This window comes from Coptis chinensis, chromosome 7 (genome assembly GCF_015680905.1).
Source record: "Coptis chinensis isolate HL-2020 chromosome 7, ASM1568090v1, whole genome shotgun sequence".
NCBI classification, from domain to species: domain Eukaryota; kingdom Viridiplantae; phylum Streptophyta; class Magnoliopsida; order Ranunculales; family Ranunculaceae; genus Coptis; species Coptis chinensis.
The window spans coordinates 2,218,198-2,235,455 of record NC_141462.1 but is presented as its reverse complement, the minus strand read 5'-3'; the positions used below and the strand labels follow the sequence as shown (position 1 = coordinate 2,235,455).

The 17,258-nt window shown below is 38.8% G+C and overlaps 1 pseudogene across 1 annotated transcript; it reads left to right on the top strand.

Annotated features, from left to right (window-relative positions):
- Nucleotides 1–15,411: 15,411 nt before the first annotated feature.
- Nucleotides 15,412–17,049, top strand: LOC147485171 (small ribosomal subunit protein mL103 (rPPR7) pseudogene; annotated as a pseudogene). Its single transcript, XR_015202453.1, has one exon. The product of XR_015202453.1 is annotated as a small ribosomal subunit protein mL103 (rPPR7) pseudogene (transcript).
- Nucleotides 17,050–17,258: the final 209 nt, after the last annotated feature.

The following is a 17,258-nucleotide window of genomic DNA, read 5'->3' as shown; positions in this document are numbered from 1 at the left end:
TTGTTTTGGAAAAAGTTATGTTTTCCAAAACCTTGATTTTGTTTTTATACCAAAAAACAAATTTCGCTGATTCTTGTAAGCGAGGCCCACGAAAAAATCTTTTGGGTCGCAGTGCGCTTTCTGAGGCGAAGTGGCTCTTGTCTCAAGGCTCTTGGGCGCAGGTGCGCTCTCTCTAAGCGCAGGTGGCGCTCTTGACTCCAGGCTCTTGGGCGCAGGTGCGCTCGCTTTGAGGCACAGGTGCGCTCTGAACGTGAAATAGAAAAAAAAAACATCATTTTTTCTCTACATTCTCCACCTCGGTGAGGTTTTAACACATAAAACCAAGCCGAACACATCCAGCAAGAACACATCCAGTAGGAACACATCCAGCAAGGAAGACTCGCAATCAACTACCCCGAAGGGCTATGCCCACACATGGCTCTTTCAAACATGTAGGATTTGGAGCAAGTCTAAACAGTGTTGGAACTTAACTCCGGTGACAACTTTCGTCAGCATATCAGCAGGATTGTCATGGGTGTCCACTTTCTCAAGTGCTACATCACCATCCTCAACGACATCCCGTATAAAGTGATAACGGACATCAATATGCTTGGTCCGAGCATGATGAACTTGGTTCTTCGCCAAATGAATAACACTCTGACTATCACAATACAAAGCAACACTGTTCTACTCAATACCCATATCATCTAGAAGACCTCGAAGCCATAGTGCCTCTTTCACTTTGCTCCATATCGCCATATACTCGCCTCCGGTAGTAGATAGAGCAAGCAATAGCAGTAGCATAGACCTCCAACTAACCGGTGCACCATGCATCATAAACACATAACCAGTAGTCGATCGTCGTCTATCTAGATCACCTGCATAATCTGTCACGCCCCGAGGCCTAACACACATCCCGAGGACGTGGAATGAATCTCGAGGCGGTCGCTATCCCGATTCTACTGAAATTTCGGCAGAGTTTCCTTTGTTTAATCGACATTCGTAAACCCTAAAACCTGTCATAACCCCTGAACATCTTATAATTCATTCTTCCAACCATATATATATCCAACAACCATATATACTACTCTTAACTTTAAATACTACAGGGATATGACAATATCTACAAAACAAGGAGAACTGTTGCCAAATACGATTATTACATCAAAATGACCTAGCACCATTGTTTTCCTGATTTTACCGGCAGGGTGCTGAAATGCCGTTGTTGTGTTCGTATACACAAAATCCCCAAAGCTTTTAGGGCTCAGGTGGGCCCTGTGACCACAACCCCCATACCTGTGTCACCTAACCTAACTTACGGTGGTCAACCCGCTCGACGATCGCGGATCCCCAGATCACACATCCGTGAGTGGACTAAACTCTCACTCCCTCGGCCTAAACCTCATCGAGGTAGCATGTAACCCCACACAAGCTAATCACCATACAAATGACCACGTACAAAACATGGTTATCTAGAAAAGTAGAAAAGGAATTCCCGGACTACATCCAGTGATGCATCCCTTTAAAGGTGGCCCACCTGTAATAATACGGAACTTTCTCAAGGACATTTCGGTAATATCGCCATGGCAGTTAATTTATATGGTATGATTATTAATATTTACTTGTTTAATTTATTTGGTTAGTTACACAAATACTTTAGGCTATATTACTATTTGGATGATATATGTACCGCCTGTTACGTTAGTGGGCCTATTCAAATGTATTGGGCCCATTATTAATTTCAGGCTTGCTATATTGTTTTGGGTCTTGTCTATTGTTTTGGTTTTCTGGGCTTGTTATTATGTTGGGCCGTTTTATTTTATTGGGCTTGCTTTTGTCTTTTGGGCTTTTTTCTTTTGTATTTGGTTTTGGGCTTGGACACTTGGAAAAGGAGGTCGGCAGGAGAGAGAAAGGGGAGAGAGTTTGAAGACTTGAGGGATGATATGGGAGTCGGGGGTTTTGTGGTCTGAGTTGGTTGACGATGTGATAGAATCTTTGAAATCTGATAATGAAAAGCTTGTTGGGGGGAGGAAGGAAAGAGGTGGACGGAGCTATGTTTTAAGAGTGGGGAGAAGATAGCTTGGAGAAGGGACGAACCCACGCCAAATCAGGAGAGAAAGGACGTTCAGAAAAAGAAAGAAAAATGAGACTAGAAAACATGACTTTTCTCTTGATGTGAAAGGACCTCTCCACCTTGCCGTGGGTTAATGAAGAAATTGAGTTATATGATATGGAAGAAAGGATGCGTTCAAAGGAGTTCACACCCAAGGAAATTTGATCGAGTCGAGCTTGTCGATACTGATAAAACCAAGATCAAGAAGCCACTTCAAAGCTATTGCCGATCAATTTCCATGGGCTGCCAAAGCAGTTAATGAACGGAGAAAAAAATTAAAGTCTTGGGTCATTTAAATACAACAAATATGGTATCTAGGAAGCTAGCTGAACATGGGAAGTTCTTCCTGAATCTTTGGTGGTTTAAAAGGTGTCAGGTAAGTAAACTTTAATATTGTATATTGTATACATTAAATTGCATGTATACCTTTAATTACAGTTTTTATTCTTGATTTAATGCGATTTATTTATATACAATTAATTAGTTATGTACAATTATATTGATTAAATGTTTTCATTATGTACAGTGGGTTGTTATGATAGTGTTAATTAATTTTATATTAACAACGTATAACGTGCTGTGTTGATTCTGAGTTAGCATTAAACCCGGTTGTTCGGTACTATTGTAACGTTTTTATAAGAAAACGTTATTGGCAGATTCATTTTATGTTATGACGCAGAAACCGTAGATAGTTATAGCGGTTTCAATTTGTGTTTTGGTTACGGTAGAATCGTGGATTGTTGTCAGCAGAGAAGTATGAATAGAACAAAGGGTAGAGAACCCATGTCGCTTTCCTTATCAGAATGACTTAATCCATTCCTATAGATCTTTACATCTCAATATAGTGGAGAACTACGATTGGCTTGATCCCTAAGCGGGTACGTAGGCAGCCACCCGGCTCAGCCGCTTCCATAGGAAAACCCCTACCCCTTTGAAGAACCGGATGTTTTTATATTCTTTTACCGTTATTTAGTTTGGATATGAAAAGTATATAAGTGTACGTGTTATGCATAAAAAGATTAATTTATCTTGAAGGCTAATGCTTTTCTTGGGTTTATGTTAAATCGATGCACTAACGATGATTTAATAAGCAAACGGTAAGTTTTTGTAAGCAGCTAAAGGTACGTGTCAACCTTGTCTTTTGTATTCAATTTCTTTTCAAGTTGATTATTATATATTGACTTCGTATCTAATGTTGATCGTCGGAGTGTAAACGGACAGGGACGAACAGGTCCCTCCATATCGAGATCTATAAGCTGAATACATACTAAAGAATAAAGGCGAAACCTTAAAAGGAGCGTCTTGGAATCATACGGGTTGTTAAGTGACCTTAATATTTGTTACAAGTAGTGGCTTCCTATTTCTGTATATTATATTGATTCCTTTTCGTTGTACATAAATTATTGCAGCTTGTTTTGCATGACTTTAATTTATATATGATGTCATGGAGGGTTGTGCATATATGTGAAAGACCGATCCGGGGTATGAGATTGGTTTGGTATTTGCAGCACTACTTGATTTAACGGCATTTGTCGAGATGGTTAAGTAGCGGTTGCCACGAATCAATACCTTTAGTAGTTGGGTTTACGGTTGAGGTTTTAATATGATATATGGAAGTGTTTTATTTGATTTTCAGGTTATGACAGGGTTTTAGGTATATGAAATGTTGAAAATACTGAGGAAAACTCTGCGGGATTTTTTTGTAGAAAAAAATATATGATGGTTTATCGTTGATTTTAAATTAGTATATTGAATGTGGTCTTTTAACGCCTCGTAATATTTATTTAAGATTTTGGGGCGTTACACCACCACCTCGAAAGGTGTACACCACAGTTGGAATCCTAGAGCGAACTGCCGTCTCCGAAATTGCGACAACAGTTCCTTCTTTATAGGAATTCACAATTCCTTTTCTAAATCCCCTCGTGATAAGCATAGTAATATCTATATATATATATATACTCGTATTACCGATTGTTTTCAAATACTCTACTTACATATTTAGTTTTTCTTTTAAAACTGTTGATTCTGTAGGTGTGAGTTCCTGAATTTCCCATAATCGAGTAAAAATAACATATGACTCCCAAACGGGCCAGTCATAGTAAATAACAACCGATGATTCCCAAACGGCGAATCATCGTAAATAACAACAACCATCCCGGGAACAATCCAGAACCTCCCACCTAGTTACAAACACCCGGGTAATCCTTACCCGCATACAAAATCCATCTCTCTGTCTCCTTACTGAGACAAGAGACGTGAACCCTTCCCAAAACCAGTTTTACTCTTTTAACAAAGAAAACAAATCCCCGCTACCCCGATTTTACAAAACTCATTTCACACGAAAGCTATCTATATATATAGTTTATCGCGAGGAAATACAGTGTAAAACATGAATATCATATATACATGCATGGTTGATACGCAACTATCTATTCCCAATTTAAACAATTCAAATCATGCATGGAAATAAGCATGCTATATATTGGTATGTAGGTTCCTACCTTAGCAAGCTCCGTTCTCCTCAAGCCCACTTAACCGAATCAAGCTCGCTTAACCGAATCCACTCGAATTCACTCCTATAACAGCATATACATATACGTCGGTTGTTAGAATTGATCGAACAACGAGGAATTCTTAACTAGTGTAAGCCAAGAAGAAATCTCGATATTAAGAATTTGGTTTCGGATAAATTTTCATCTAACTACCGTTAACAGAGCTACAGGCCATTTCTGGCACTGTTACTCTGACGGTCTCTACGGCTATTTCGGGCCATGGCAGGCTCTCATATCGACGCCAATCCTATCGCATCCCAATTCCAAGTCCAAATTTCAACTACAACCAATCCCACGCCCTTCGATTCATATTAAATCTAACAATAATATCAGGGGTGTTCCTTATCCCTCACTCATTACTCAATCAAATCTCAAACAGTTATAAACCGACATGAATTGCTCGAAATTGGAGTGAATAACCAAAATTCTTACCAAGTCAACAACAAAATCGCTCCTAGCTTTCTCTTCCACCAAAATCGCTCCACTCTATCTCCACCAACAGCTACTGTCGACATTACAAACACCCCCATTCAATTAATTCCATCCATACACCCCTAATCCATCGAAATTTAGTTTAAATATCTATTTAGGAAGAAATTAAACTCACCTTTTACCTCGATCTGACGCCGATTTCCGAAATTTGGATCCCCACTCTCTCGCGTTCAGTGTTAACAAGGTTTGGGTGTGAGGAATTGAGGTTTTAATCACCGAATTTGGGAGAATTTGAGTTTCTCTCTCCAAGGGTTTAAGAGATTGGGAAATTGGGGAAGAAGAAAAGAAATTGGTGCGATTTGGTTTTTTGTTTGGTGCGTTTTTTTCTGTTTCGCGATTTCGTTCTATTTGGGCTGATATATTTAGGCCCAAGCCCAATATATTCCAATTAAGCTTAAAGTCCTAATACTCCTAACCACTAACTCATTTGACGTCGCGTCGTAATTATTTTTCGGCCCATCCCGCTAAATTTAATCTTCTATATTCTATCTCACCGCAGGCTATAACAATAACCCACTCATGCGTGTAAGAACGTTAACTTCGTGCGGCTTGAACGCTAAAAACCGCTAACCGACATTTTTTGTCAAATTTTCGTATAAGATTTGCTTATCTAACGGGGCTTAGGAGTCGGAGTTAAGTTTCCTTAAGTTACGTATGTTTGAAGTATAAACCCGACGGCCAATTTACATAAACGACCCTAGATTTAATATGAAATTTACAAAAATACCCTTAATAATAATTCAGGACTTTACATAATCAGAATCCACAAACCCACTGACATAACAAGTGCCTCCACCATAAGCTAATCCCACATCCAAGGTACCCTTCAAGTACTTTAGTGTTATACCCCCATTTCACTGCCTCCCAATGCTGCTTCCCAGGATTTGCCATATACCTACTTATAACAACACTAATCACTGTGGAAATGTCCGGGTGGTAATGCACACCATAGCATACATCAAACTACCCATGACACTTGCATAAGGAACATTAGCCATATGCTTTTGTTCCTCCACCGAACTAGGAGAGAACTTAGCTGAAAACCTAAAATGCCCAGCTAAAGGTGTAGAAACCGACTTTGCATTCTCCATACCAAATCGTGAAATTACTTTCTTAAGGTATTTCTTCTGAGATACAACTATCCGTCGCTTCTTCCTATCTCTGTCAATCTCCATGCCCAGTATCTTCTTGGCTCCACCTAAGTCTTTCATCTCAAACTCAGAGCTAAGTTGAGATTTCAACTTGTCTATCTCCACCATGCTTTTGGAAGCAATAAGCATGTCATCCACATAAAGCGGGGAGATAGATGAAGTCATTACCACGAAGCCTTCTAAAGTAGACACAGTAGTCATACTTACTTCGGGTGTACTCATGTTGCATCATGAATGTGTCAAAGCGTTTGTACCATTGCATGGGCGATTGCTTTAACCCATACAGTGACCGATTCAATTTGCATACATGATCTTTTTTCTCAGCAACAACAAAACCTTCAGGTTGTCTCATATAGATCTCTTCCTCCAGGTCCCCATGCAAGAAAGCAGTTTTCACATCAAGTTGCTCTAACTCCAAGTCGAAGTGAGCAACTAAACTCAATAACACACGAATGGAAGTATGTTTGACCACCGGGGAAAATACCTCATTGTAGTCGACTCCTTCCTTCTGTGAGAAACCCTTTGCTACTACTCTTACCTTGTACCTAGTACTGTCGGACTCAGGAAGGAACTCTTTCTTTCTGAACACCCATTTACTGCCGATAGTCCTTTTGCCCTTTGGCAATAAAACTAGGTCCCATGTGTGATTTTTATCAAGAGACTCCATCTCTTGTTGCATAGCAACCAACCAATCTCTGTAATGAGCATCTCTAATAGCTTCCTTGAAACTATCTGGCTCATCATCTTCGATATTCAGTGCATATGCCACTAAATCCACCTGACCATAGTGTTTCACCGGCTTCTCGTGCCCATACTTGTGCACTTCTTTAACTTGTCTCTTTGGCCTAGGGTCAGCCAATACAAGTTGCGGATGCTCTTGCTCTTCTTCCTGTTGCTGTGTGGTTCCATGATTTGGTACCTCATCATGAACCAACCAGTCATCTGCTGCATCATACAACTCAAGCTCAGTGGCTTGAACTTCTATAGACTCACCATTCTGCCCAGCTCTTTCCGGCTTACTGAAAGATAACACGGAAGTCTCATCAAACTTAACATCTCTGCTGACCAGGAACTTGTGGTCTTCTAGACACCACAATCTGTATCCCTTTACCCCATTTGCGAAGCCTAAGAATATGACTTTCTTAGCTCTAGGATCTAGCTTGCTATCCTTCACATGGTAGTAAGCAGTCGATCCAAACACTCGCAAAATACTATAATCAGCTGGGTTACCTGACCACACCTCATAAGGTGTCTTGCAATCTATAGCTGGGACTGGTGACCTATTATACAGGTAACACGCCATGGACACCGTGATTCGCCCCAATACTCTTTGCCTAGGCGGCATTAGACAACAAACATCTCGCTCTTTCAAGCAAGGTTCTATTCATCCTCTCCCATTCCATTCTGGCGTGCCCCTTTACGACCGGTCCGGTTGTTCGGCAATTCTATGTTAAAGACAAAACTCTTGGAAGGGCCCATAGGTATATTTTGTACCATTGTCGGACCATATATAAGTATATAACATGTCTTTACCTTCCTATCTATCGCGATTTCAACCCCCGCTTCTTCCGCTTCTTAAATGTCTCAAACACTTCATCTTTCGTTTTCATCATATACACCCACACATAGTGGGGTATGATCATCAATGAATGAGACATAATAGCGGTTACCTCCTTTTGAAGCCACTCTAGAGGGTCCCCAATATCCGTATGCACATAGTCAAGGATGCCTGTGGTCGGTGCTTGCTTGACTTGAACTTGACTCTACACCGCTCCCATAGGCGTAATGCTCCGCGAAACCCATACTTGGCTTCTTTCAAGAACTTTCGGAACCTTTGCAACTCAGACAAACCCTTTTCACTCATATACCCTAGTCGCATATGCCACATCTTAGTGCATTCAAAATCATCACTACATGCACTATAACACCCCGTGTTTTAATTCTTTTATTTTCCTAATAATAATAATAATAAAGATAATAATAATAGATAATAGATAAAATAAAATAGGATAAGTGTTAGTGAAAATAGGAGACGTGGGTTTATGGGATAAACTTTCTTCCCTATTTTGGGGGTTTTGTTTTGAAATGAGCGAAAAATGAGAATAGGGTTGGTCAAAAACACCGCGAGAGTTTTACAGAAAAGGGAGAAGTTTTACTGATAACAGAAAAGGAAGATTTTTCCTGGTAGCTGGCTGATAGTCGGAGCGCGCTAAAGGTGAGTAGCTATTTTTGCTATTTTACCGAATTTACGGTTTTCCGTGTATCGGGGTATACCGACTAAGGTTTCGGCCTATTGATACTGCTCATTATCCTGTTGTATTGGACTTCGTGCCATTTGTATTATTAAAATTTGTTGAATTTCGGATTTGTAATTAAACTGTCGAAACTTTGTTAAAATTGCGTAAACTGTTGAATCTCGACAGACGTCAATGGCGTCAGCCCACAGAAATCGTTTTGTATAATTTAACTCTTTGTTTTGGTTTGTAAACTCCTATGGTTGAAGTGTTGTGGTATATTGGGTTGTGTAGTCGTGATGTCGGGCGATGAAGCTCGGAGGGAGCGTTAATGGCGTTCGCCATTCTTGTGATCTTGGGACTTGGGCTTTTATGCGTTTTTAAAATGGTTTGAACGGTTTTTGTTTGATTTGGTGGGTTGTTGATGTATGTGTGAATGTTGGAATGTGGATGGGGGCTGTTGAAAGGTGGCGAAAGCCATTAATGGCGGCAGTAAAAGTTTTAGATCTAGTTTTGAAGGAGATAGGGATTGAATGATTTGGGGGTTTTTGTTTTTATTAAAAGTGTTTGGTTTTTGATAAGGAGTAAAATCGGTTTGATGAAGTGAGGAGTGGTGGCCGATTTTTGGTGGCTGGTGGTGGAGGAAGAAGGTTGGAGAAGATGAACAGTAAATCTCGGTTGGGCTTTGGGCCTAAACCTTTTGGTTTTGTGTGGGCCAAAATCTAATTTAGTTTGGGCCGGATTTTAGTTAAGTTGTTAGGGGCCGGACCACATTAGTTATGTTGGGCCATTTCTATTTTTGTTTTGTTTTGGGCCCAATTTTAGTTTGTTTTGTTTGGGCCTTCTCCCATTTGTTTTCGGGCCGAACTCAGTTGTGTTTTGGGCCAGTTCAGTCTGAAGTTTTTGGGCCAGTTTCTAATATTGCTTGGGGCCAGTCCATAGGACTTAAAATAGATCTTTTTTGGGTCTTTCAATGTTTAGACTTTCGGGCTCTGAGGTTTGGGCTTGGCCAGTTGGGTCCGAATCATTACTTTAGTCATGAGCCCATGAGCCATGCACATTTACCTTAGCCATGAACCACGGCTATGACCCTGAACCTGTTGAACATGAAAACGACAGTTTGACTTTGACAATGACGTGTTAACTTTGACAATGATGTGTTGACTTTGACCATAGTTGATTGTTGACCAGGGTTGACTTTGACCAGTTGACCCAATTTGACCTTTTAACTCGGATTATGATTCTGTCTATTAGGATAGGTCTAGGACTATTAGCATGCTTGGCTTTAGGCTAAGACCTTTCTATATATACATGTGTACATGTATTAACTACTCGGTGATTTTGCAGTATTTTATGATATGCAACGTTATGACACTTAGACATTCATGAAATGAATAACGCGTAAACCAAAAATACATTTATCAAGATACTCATTCGTTCTCTGAAATGATATATACAATAAAGTTCAATAATGTGTAAACAATTTAGCGCAACCTTTTAGAACTCTCCACGCCTAAAGTTTTGGAATTGAGTTTTATGACTGTTGATGTCATATGTTAGGTGGGCATTTATTGAATGTGCCATGAATGACCAGATTGTTTGGACTGCCCTAGCTTAGAGAGGAACTAAGGTATTCGCCTTGCGGGTTAGTGGTATTAATTTGATTATGTGAATGTTTGGGTTTTCTTTTGAATATCTAATATAATATCTACATATGTTATATAGAAGTTCTAACTTTCTTTTGCAGGAGGGTAGGACTTAATAACATTTTGTGCAGGGACGCGGTCCTACCCTTATATAGCAGTGGATATCGGTAAGTTTTAATTAAATGATTTAGATATTAAAACGAGTTATTTGAATGAGTTAATATAATGGAAGTCTTGCTTGGGAAGAAATTATGCCGGTTAAAATGACGGAACTACCTGTCTTCCAAGCTATGAATGATTAAGTTATGGGATAATATAAAGTGATTGTTTGAATAATTAAAGTATGATAATGGTTTTATGTGGTTAGTCTACTCATACCAGCAAATTCCATTTTGCTGACCCATGTTTGCTTTGTTTTGGCAACGTGGGTGTGTTCTTGGGAACATAGGTGGAAGCGCAGATAGAACCGCCGGCGTTTGATTTAGGATTCTTGCCCGAGCGGTCCGTTAGTTTTCTTTTTAGGTCCTTTTTTCTTTTGAAAGTATGTAATAACGTAGTTTTCTTTTCATATGACATGAAAATACGATGTTGAAGACCTGTTATTCTTAGAGTGGTTTGATGTTTTATTGGGACGGAAGATAGACTTTTTATAAAGTAATAAAGAGAATTTTGGAGATGATTTTTGTTGTTAAGATTCTTTATGATGTGGGTTTTAGGTTTTGACATGTGTTGTATCCACCCCGTCATAGTCTGGGTTTTTAGACAATTGAACATAGTGATGTTTGAGATATTTATATTTCAAATATTCATTTATTTTAATTGTTTAGAAAATCGGGCTGTGACATGCACCCACTGCTACATCGCCTATCACTGTACTACCCATCAAAGTATATAAGGTTCCGTGTCTTTGACCCTTCATAACTGTTAAAGAGTCACTGACAATCTTTAGGACTCCACCTTCGCCCACAAACTTGTGGCCTTTGGAATCCAAGGTACCAAGAGAAATAAGGTTTTTCTTTAGCTCAGGGACATGCCTCACATCAGTTAAAGTTCTCACTATACCATCATGCATCTTAACCCGTATAGTTCCAATTCCTACCGTCTTACAAGCAATGTCATTACCCATCAAAACGGAACCACCATTAATGCTCTCATAAGAAGTAAACCACTTTCTATTCGTGCACATATGGTAGGAACATCCGGAATCAAGAATCCACCTTTCGGCCATATAGTCTTGTGTGGACACAGAGAGACTCAACTCGTCCCCTTTAGAGCCTGAAGCATAACTTGCCTCAATTTTTGCCTTACCTTTCTTCTTACCATCTCTCTTGTTCTCTTTCTTCGGGTGAGGACAATTACTTCCGTAATGTCCCCTTTCATCGCAATTGTAGCACTTCACATGTGTTAAAGGCTTCTTTGACTTGGACCTAGACTTCTCATTGCTTGTAGAAGCCTTTTCATACGACCTTCCTCTTGCCACTAGCCCCTGACCTGCATCAATGTTATTCTCTACACGTGTCTTCTTCATCAACTCATAAGAAAGAAGTACACTCTGAACTTCATCAAGATCGACGTCTTCTCTGTTCATAAATGTAGTCATTAGATGCTCATAGCTTTCTGGCAAGGAGAATATTAAACATGCCGCTTGATCCTCATCATCCATCTTCATACCAACATTCAAATAATCCGCTAGACGTCGACGGAACTCACTAACGTGCTCTTGCATCGTTGAACCATCAACCATCATGTACCGATAAAGACGCTTCTTAAGGTACATCTTGTTTATCATGCTCTTGGTCATATGCATAGACTCTAGTTTGAGCCAAATACCGGCAGCGGTATTTTCTCCCATCACACTATACATGACCTCATTTGCAAGACATAACCGGATTGATGAACAAGCCTGAAGATCGAACTCTTCCCAATCATCATTACTCATACTTGCCGCCTTAGATTTAATCCCCTTTAAAGCCTTGTGCAAACCTTGTTGGATGAGGATGTCCTTTACTTGGACTTGCCAAATCCCAAAGTTATTCTTCCCATTAAACTTTTCTACTTCAAACCTTGCGTTTGACATCTTGGGAGCCATCTTTCAAGTTACACACAATAACCCAAAAAAAAACAGTTTCACCTCGGAATTTAATCGAACACCTTGTCTATACAAATTTCGAGCACTAAACTCAAAATCCTAGGTCGTAAACCTGCGCTCTGATACCAATTGTTGTGAATAAAAAATTGCGGAAACAACGTTACCCACAACAAACGGATCAATCCAACACAAGGATCAATCCTTCTCAATAGACAAGACTTCAACACCCTCTAAGCAATCTCCCAACACTTCTCAATATCAAATAACAAGCATATAAAGTAAAACAATTAATATAAAAGAAAAACAAACCACAAGACGAGATATATCGTGGTCCGGCAATTTGTTTACGTCCACACTGCGAGTTCCAAGCTTTACTAGATGTCCGGAGTAACAAATTACAAGTCTCTCAATTCACTCACAAAGAATGAACACTCAACTCACAAAGAATTGCTCTCTTGTAATCTCTCTCTTTTTTGGTTTTGGAAAAAGTTAGGTTTTCCAAAACCTTGATTTTGTTTTTATACCAAAAAACAAATTTCACAGTTACTGTAGCGAGGCCCATGAAAAACAGTCTTGGGCGCAGGTGCGCTCTCTCTGAGCGCAGGTGGCGCTCTTGTCTCCAGGCTCTTGGGGGCAGGTGCCCTCTCTCTAAGCGCAGGTGGCGCTCTTGACTCCAGGCTCTTGGGCGTAGGTGCGCTCTGAACGTGAAATAGAAAAAAAAAAACATCCCTTTTTCTCTACAGGTTCTTATTGCAAGTTATACTAACTGTCTAGATCGAGTACCATGAAAATCTAGGTCTACTTCTTAGTTTTGTATGGAATTTGATATTGCAATCATTGATTAATGAAATTAAAAGAACAAAAAAAAAACAATTAAAAATGGAAAAAAAAATTGACTATGTTGTTAGTTACTTTGTTTGCATAAGGTAGCATGGTGTATCAAAGAGAAACTTCACATAGGATTCATTGCTCACATGATGTATTAAGTTTGATTTGGAGTTATAGTATGTAAAGTGTAAAATCCAACTGTAATTAGCTATCTAAGCTGTCAATCTACAAGCCAAATGTTAGATTTACGTATTCTTATTAGATTGGTGTGAAATGTGGACCAGGACCACCATAGATGATCAAGGTAGCTTCTTGATGATTTCGTCTTTTACTGTCATATATTTTACTTGATCATGTATGTTGTTCCCTTCATCACCTCTCATATATTTTACTTAAATCATATATCATCTCACCTCTCTCTATAGCCCATGAAAATAAATATAAAAAAACACCACGTTCCCTTCCCTTAATCACCTCCCACACACCCTCTTTATTTTGTTCCTTTCAACTTATTCTAATCCTTTTATTAATGAACCAAATAGCAAATTTGTATTTTTCAAGGAACCAGATTTAGAGCCATTGGTTCCTGCGTACCTTTCGGCATTCCATTTCTAATAAGTTTGGTGACCCTGAACAAAGGGCTTTAATGGAGACTTAGGCGAGTGTTGTCTTTGGTTAGTATGAGGTCGGGAATGATCCATATGTGGATTGGAGTGAGTGGGATGCGGGCATCCTTTTAATGAACATGTTCTTTCTTCCGATGAACAAGTCCTTTTTGCTTCATAGTTTCAGTAACATAGGTGTTAAAGTTTAAAATTTTAAATGGTATAGGAAATAACTTTGTACTACATGTTCAATTTTTCCATTTTCAATATTGTATGTCAGGTAACAATTAATTTTGATCCAATTTGATTTTCACCGATGCAATTTGGTCTTATTGCTTTTTCAAAAAATTAACATTTGTTGATGATTGTAATGAATTTCATATGAGGGTGAGTTTTGATTTAAAATTTTCGGATATCCTTGCCGATATAACATTTTGGTGTGATGCAGATAATTCATGTGGTTATGGAGGGATGATCAGACATTAGGTGAAGTTAAGAAGTTTTTAAAGCCGTATAAAGAAGTTTGGTTTCTTGTAAAAGCTACAAGTTGTAAAATTGGGGTCATATCAAGTTACATGTATTGAGATAAAGAAGATTACATTAGAGTTGTGACCGGTTTAATGAGCTGTTGAGATCATAAATGATTTTGGAGCTCTTCCATGACAACTGAACTCATTCTTGATTTGGAAGACTAGAAATGATCTATACATAGTGTAGGAAAACAAAGTTGTTGATTATCTAACTAGACATGCAATCTTATCAGTGACTATGTTCTAGCTTTTATAAAGAGACAATGTATTTGTTATGTTTGTTAAACATTTTGTTGAATATGGTCCGGGATGGGAGATTAAGTACCTTATTATGCTGCAATTTAATTAATGTAATAAATAGTTACAATACCTACTTTCTTTTCAATGCCCATGAAGAGCAAATTAACTTGAAAAGAAATTTAGCTTCTATTCTACTTTTTATGACATCAATGCAAATCAAGAAATTTCATAGCCATTCGTGCCGAAGGCATGGGTAATACCTAGTAATTTAATATAACAACAAATGTTTGTAGGACAGGTTCGAAAACTAGTTTGGACTTATGCATTAAGCACATTAACCAAAATAAAAACTCGGAAAATTAACAAGCCACACATAATATAGGTTTTGAAATAGCTGGTCGGGCTGCATGACTAGTAACTCTATAAGTCACAAAACTACATAAGAATAATCCGTGAGCGTAGTGAACTCTTGAGGTCGGCTTTAAAAGTCTCTCTAAAATCCACTTCGTTGGTGTCTGTCTGTACCCCTCCTCTCGCTCACCTCATCTCACTTTGAACTCTTGAGGTTTGTCTCCAAAAGCCTCGCTAATATTCACTTCATTTCTGTTTGTCTGTATACCTCCTCCCTCATCCTTTCTCTACTTCTTCACCATACCCAGCCTCTTCTCTTCTCCCTCTGTCTCAGTCTTCTCTCTTCTCCACCTCCGCTACGCTTACACCCACTACATAGCAGTAAATCTAGTATTGGAGTCGTGGACTATTCTAAAATTACTTCGCCTACCTCCCGAAAAGCTTAACCCATTGAAAAGACCCAATGACCAAATTCGCAAATTCTTCCTTACTCAAGGCTTCAAGGCTCAATCCCACACGGGTCAAGAGTCATGACATTTGAGAGTCAAGACTCAAGACCCGGTAATCTAAAATATTCTCAAATCACCAAAACCCTAATAAAACCTCACTCAACAACACTCATTCATTTCTCCCGAACTCCATAACAAAAAAATGGCCTCCCTCCGTTCCTCATTCCGTCACATCCGTCTCTTCTCAACAACAAGTCACCCAACGAACCCCTTATCCCTCTCATCAGTAAAATCAAAACTTCGTGCCGAGCACGATCCAGACAAAGCTTTAGAAATCTACAAAACTGTTTCCAATAACAAAAATTACACATCCCCATTAGCTTCACGTTACACCCAAGACTTAACCATTAAGCGTCTCGCAAAATCTAAGCGTTTCGAAGACATACAAACTTTAATTAACTCCCATAAAAATGACCCAAAGATCAAACAAGAGAATTATTTCTCTACATTGATTCGGTCTTATGGCATTGTTGGTATGTGTGAAAGTGCATTGAAACTTTATGGTGAGATGGAAGAACTCGGTACGCCTAGATCGTCTATTTCATTTAATGCTTTGTTAGTTGCTTATAATTTTTCAAGAAAATTTGATGAGGTACCTAAATTGTTTAGTGATATGTCTGAAAAGTATGGTATTGTTCCTGATAAGATATCGTACGGTATTTTGATTAAGGCGTATTGTGAATTGAGTTTGCCTGAATCGGCTTTTAGTGTTATGAAGAAAATGGATGCCAAGGGTATTGAGATTACTGCTGTTGCTTATACTACGATATTAGATTCTTTGTATAAGAATGATAAGATTGAGGAAGCTGAGAAGCTATGGAAAGATATGATTGAAAAGGGGTGTTTGCCTGATGTTTGTGCTTATAATGTGCGAATAATGAATGCCCATGGAGGGAAACCTGAAGGTGTTTTGGGAATAATAGATGAAATGAGTAATGCGGGGTTGAAACCGAATATCATTAGTTATAACTATCTTTTTACTTGTTATTGTAAGAATGGTATGGTGGATGAGGCTAAGAAGGTTTATAGAGATCTTGGGTGTTCTCCTAATGCTGCAACATATAGGTTGCATATAGATTGCCTATGCAAGAATGGGGAGTTTGAGGAGGCTTATAAAATTTTTAAGAAGAGTGTGAACAAGAATAAGATTCCAGCTTTTGGGACAATAAGGGTTTTAGTTGAAGGGTTGGTGAAGGATAAGAAAAGGAAGGAAGCTAGGGAATTTATGAGAACTGTGAAGAAGAAATTTCCGAATAATTTTTTGAATGCTTGGAAGAAACTTGAGGTGGAACTTGGTTTGAATATGGATGAAGAATCTTCAGCACAAGAGAAGCCTTCTGCTGTTGCTGCTGCTCCTTAATTGAAGAGTTGGGGGTCATATATGTCCTGTATGCGGTATGGGACTTGATGCTTTGATTTGGATGGACTTGGATATACATCCATTGAAATCATGAGGGAAGGCATCTGATATTCTGACATGCTCTTTGTTGGCTGAATGTTTGACATCGCCATCGGTTCATAAGAGGCTACAAGATGAAGATGGAAAAGAAGATGTTTTTTGTGTTTGCTAGTGGGTTGGAGGTTGATCATCATTCATCACATTCTGTGTACCTCATTTTATTGTTTTTGAAGGGTAGGTTCATCGTTCAATTATCACTTTTTATGTAACTTTTACTAGTTAATGCCCGAGCCTTTCGGTACGGATTTCATAAAAAGACCTCATTGATTCATGATGGTGTGACTTAAAAGTACACATGGGAAATTTGAGAAGTAGACAACTCGGGAAAAATGGGCGTTAAAAAATAATAACTATTTAGTGATGAAGAGTAGTTTTCTTGAAACTAAGGAAAACACAGCTAATTGGATAACATAACAATTTTATTTTTAAAACAAAATTGTTTGAAAATCAAGCTACAGATAAGTACAACTTAAGCATAAA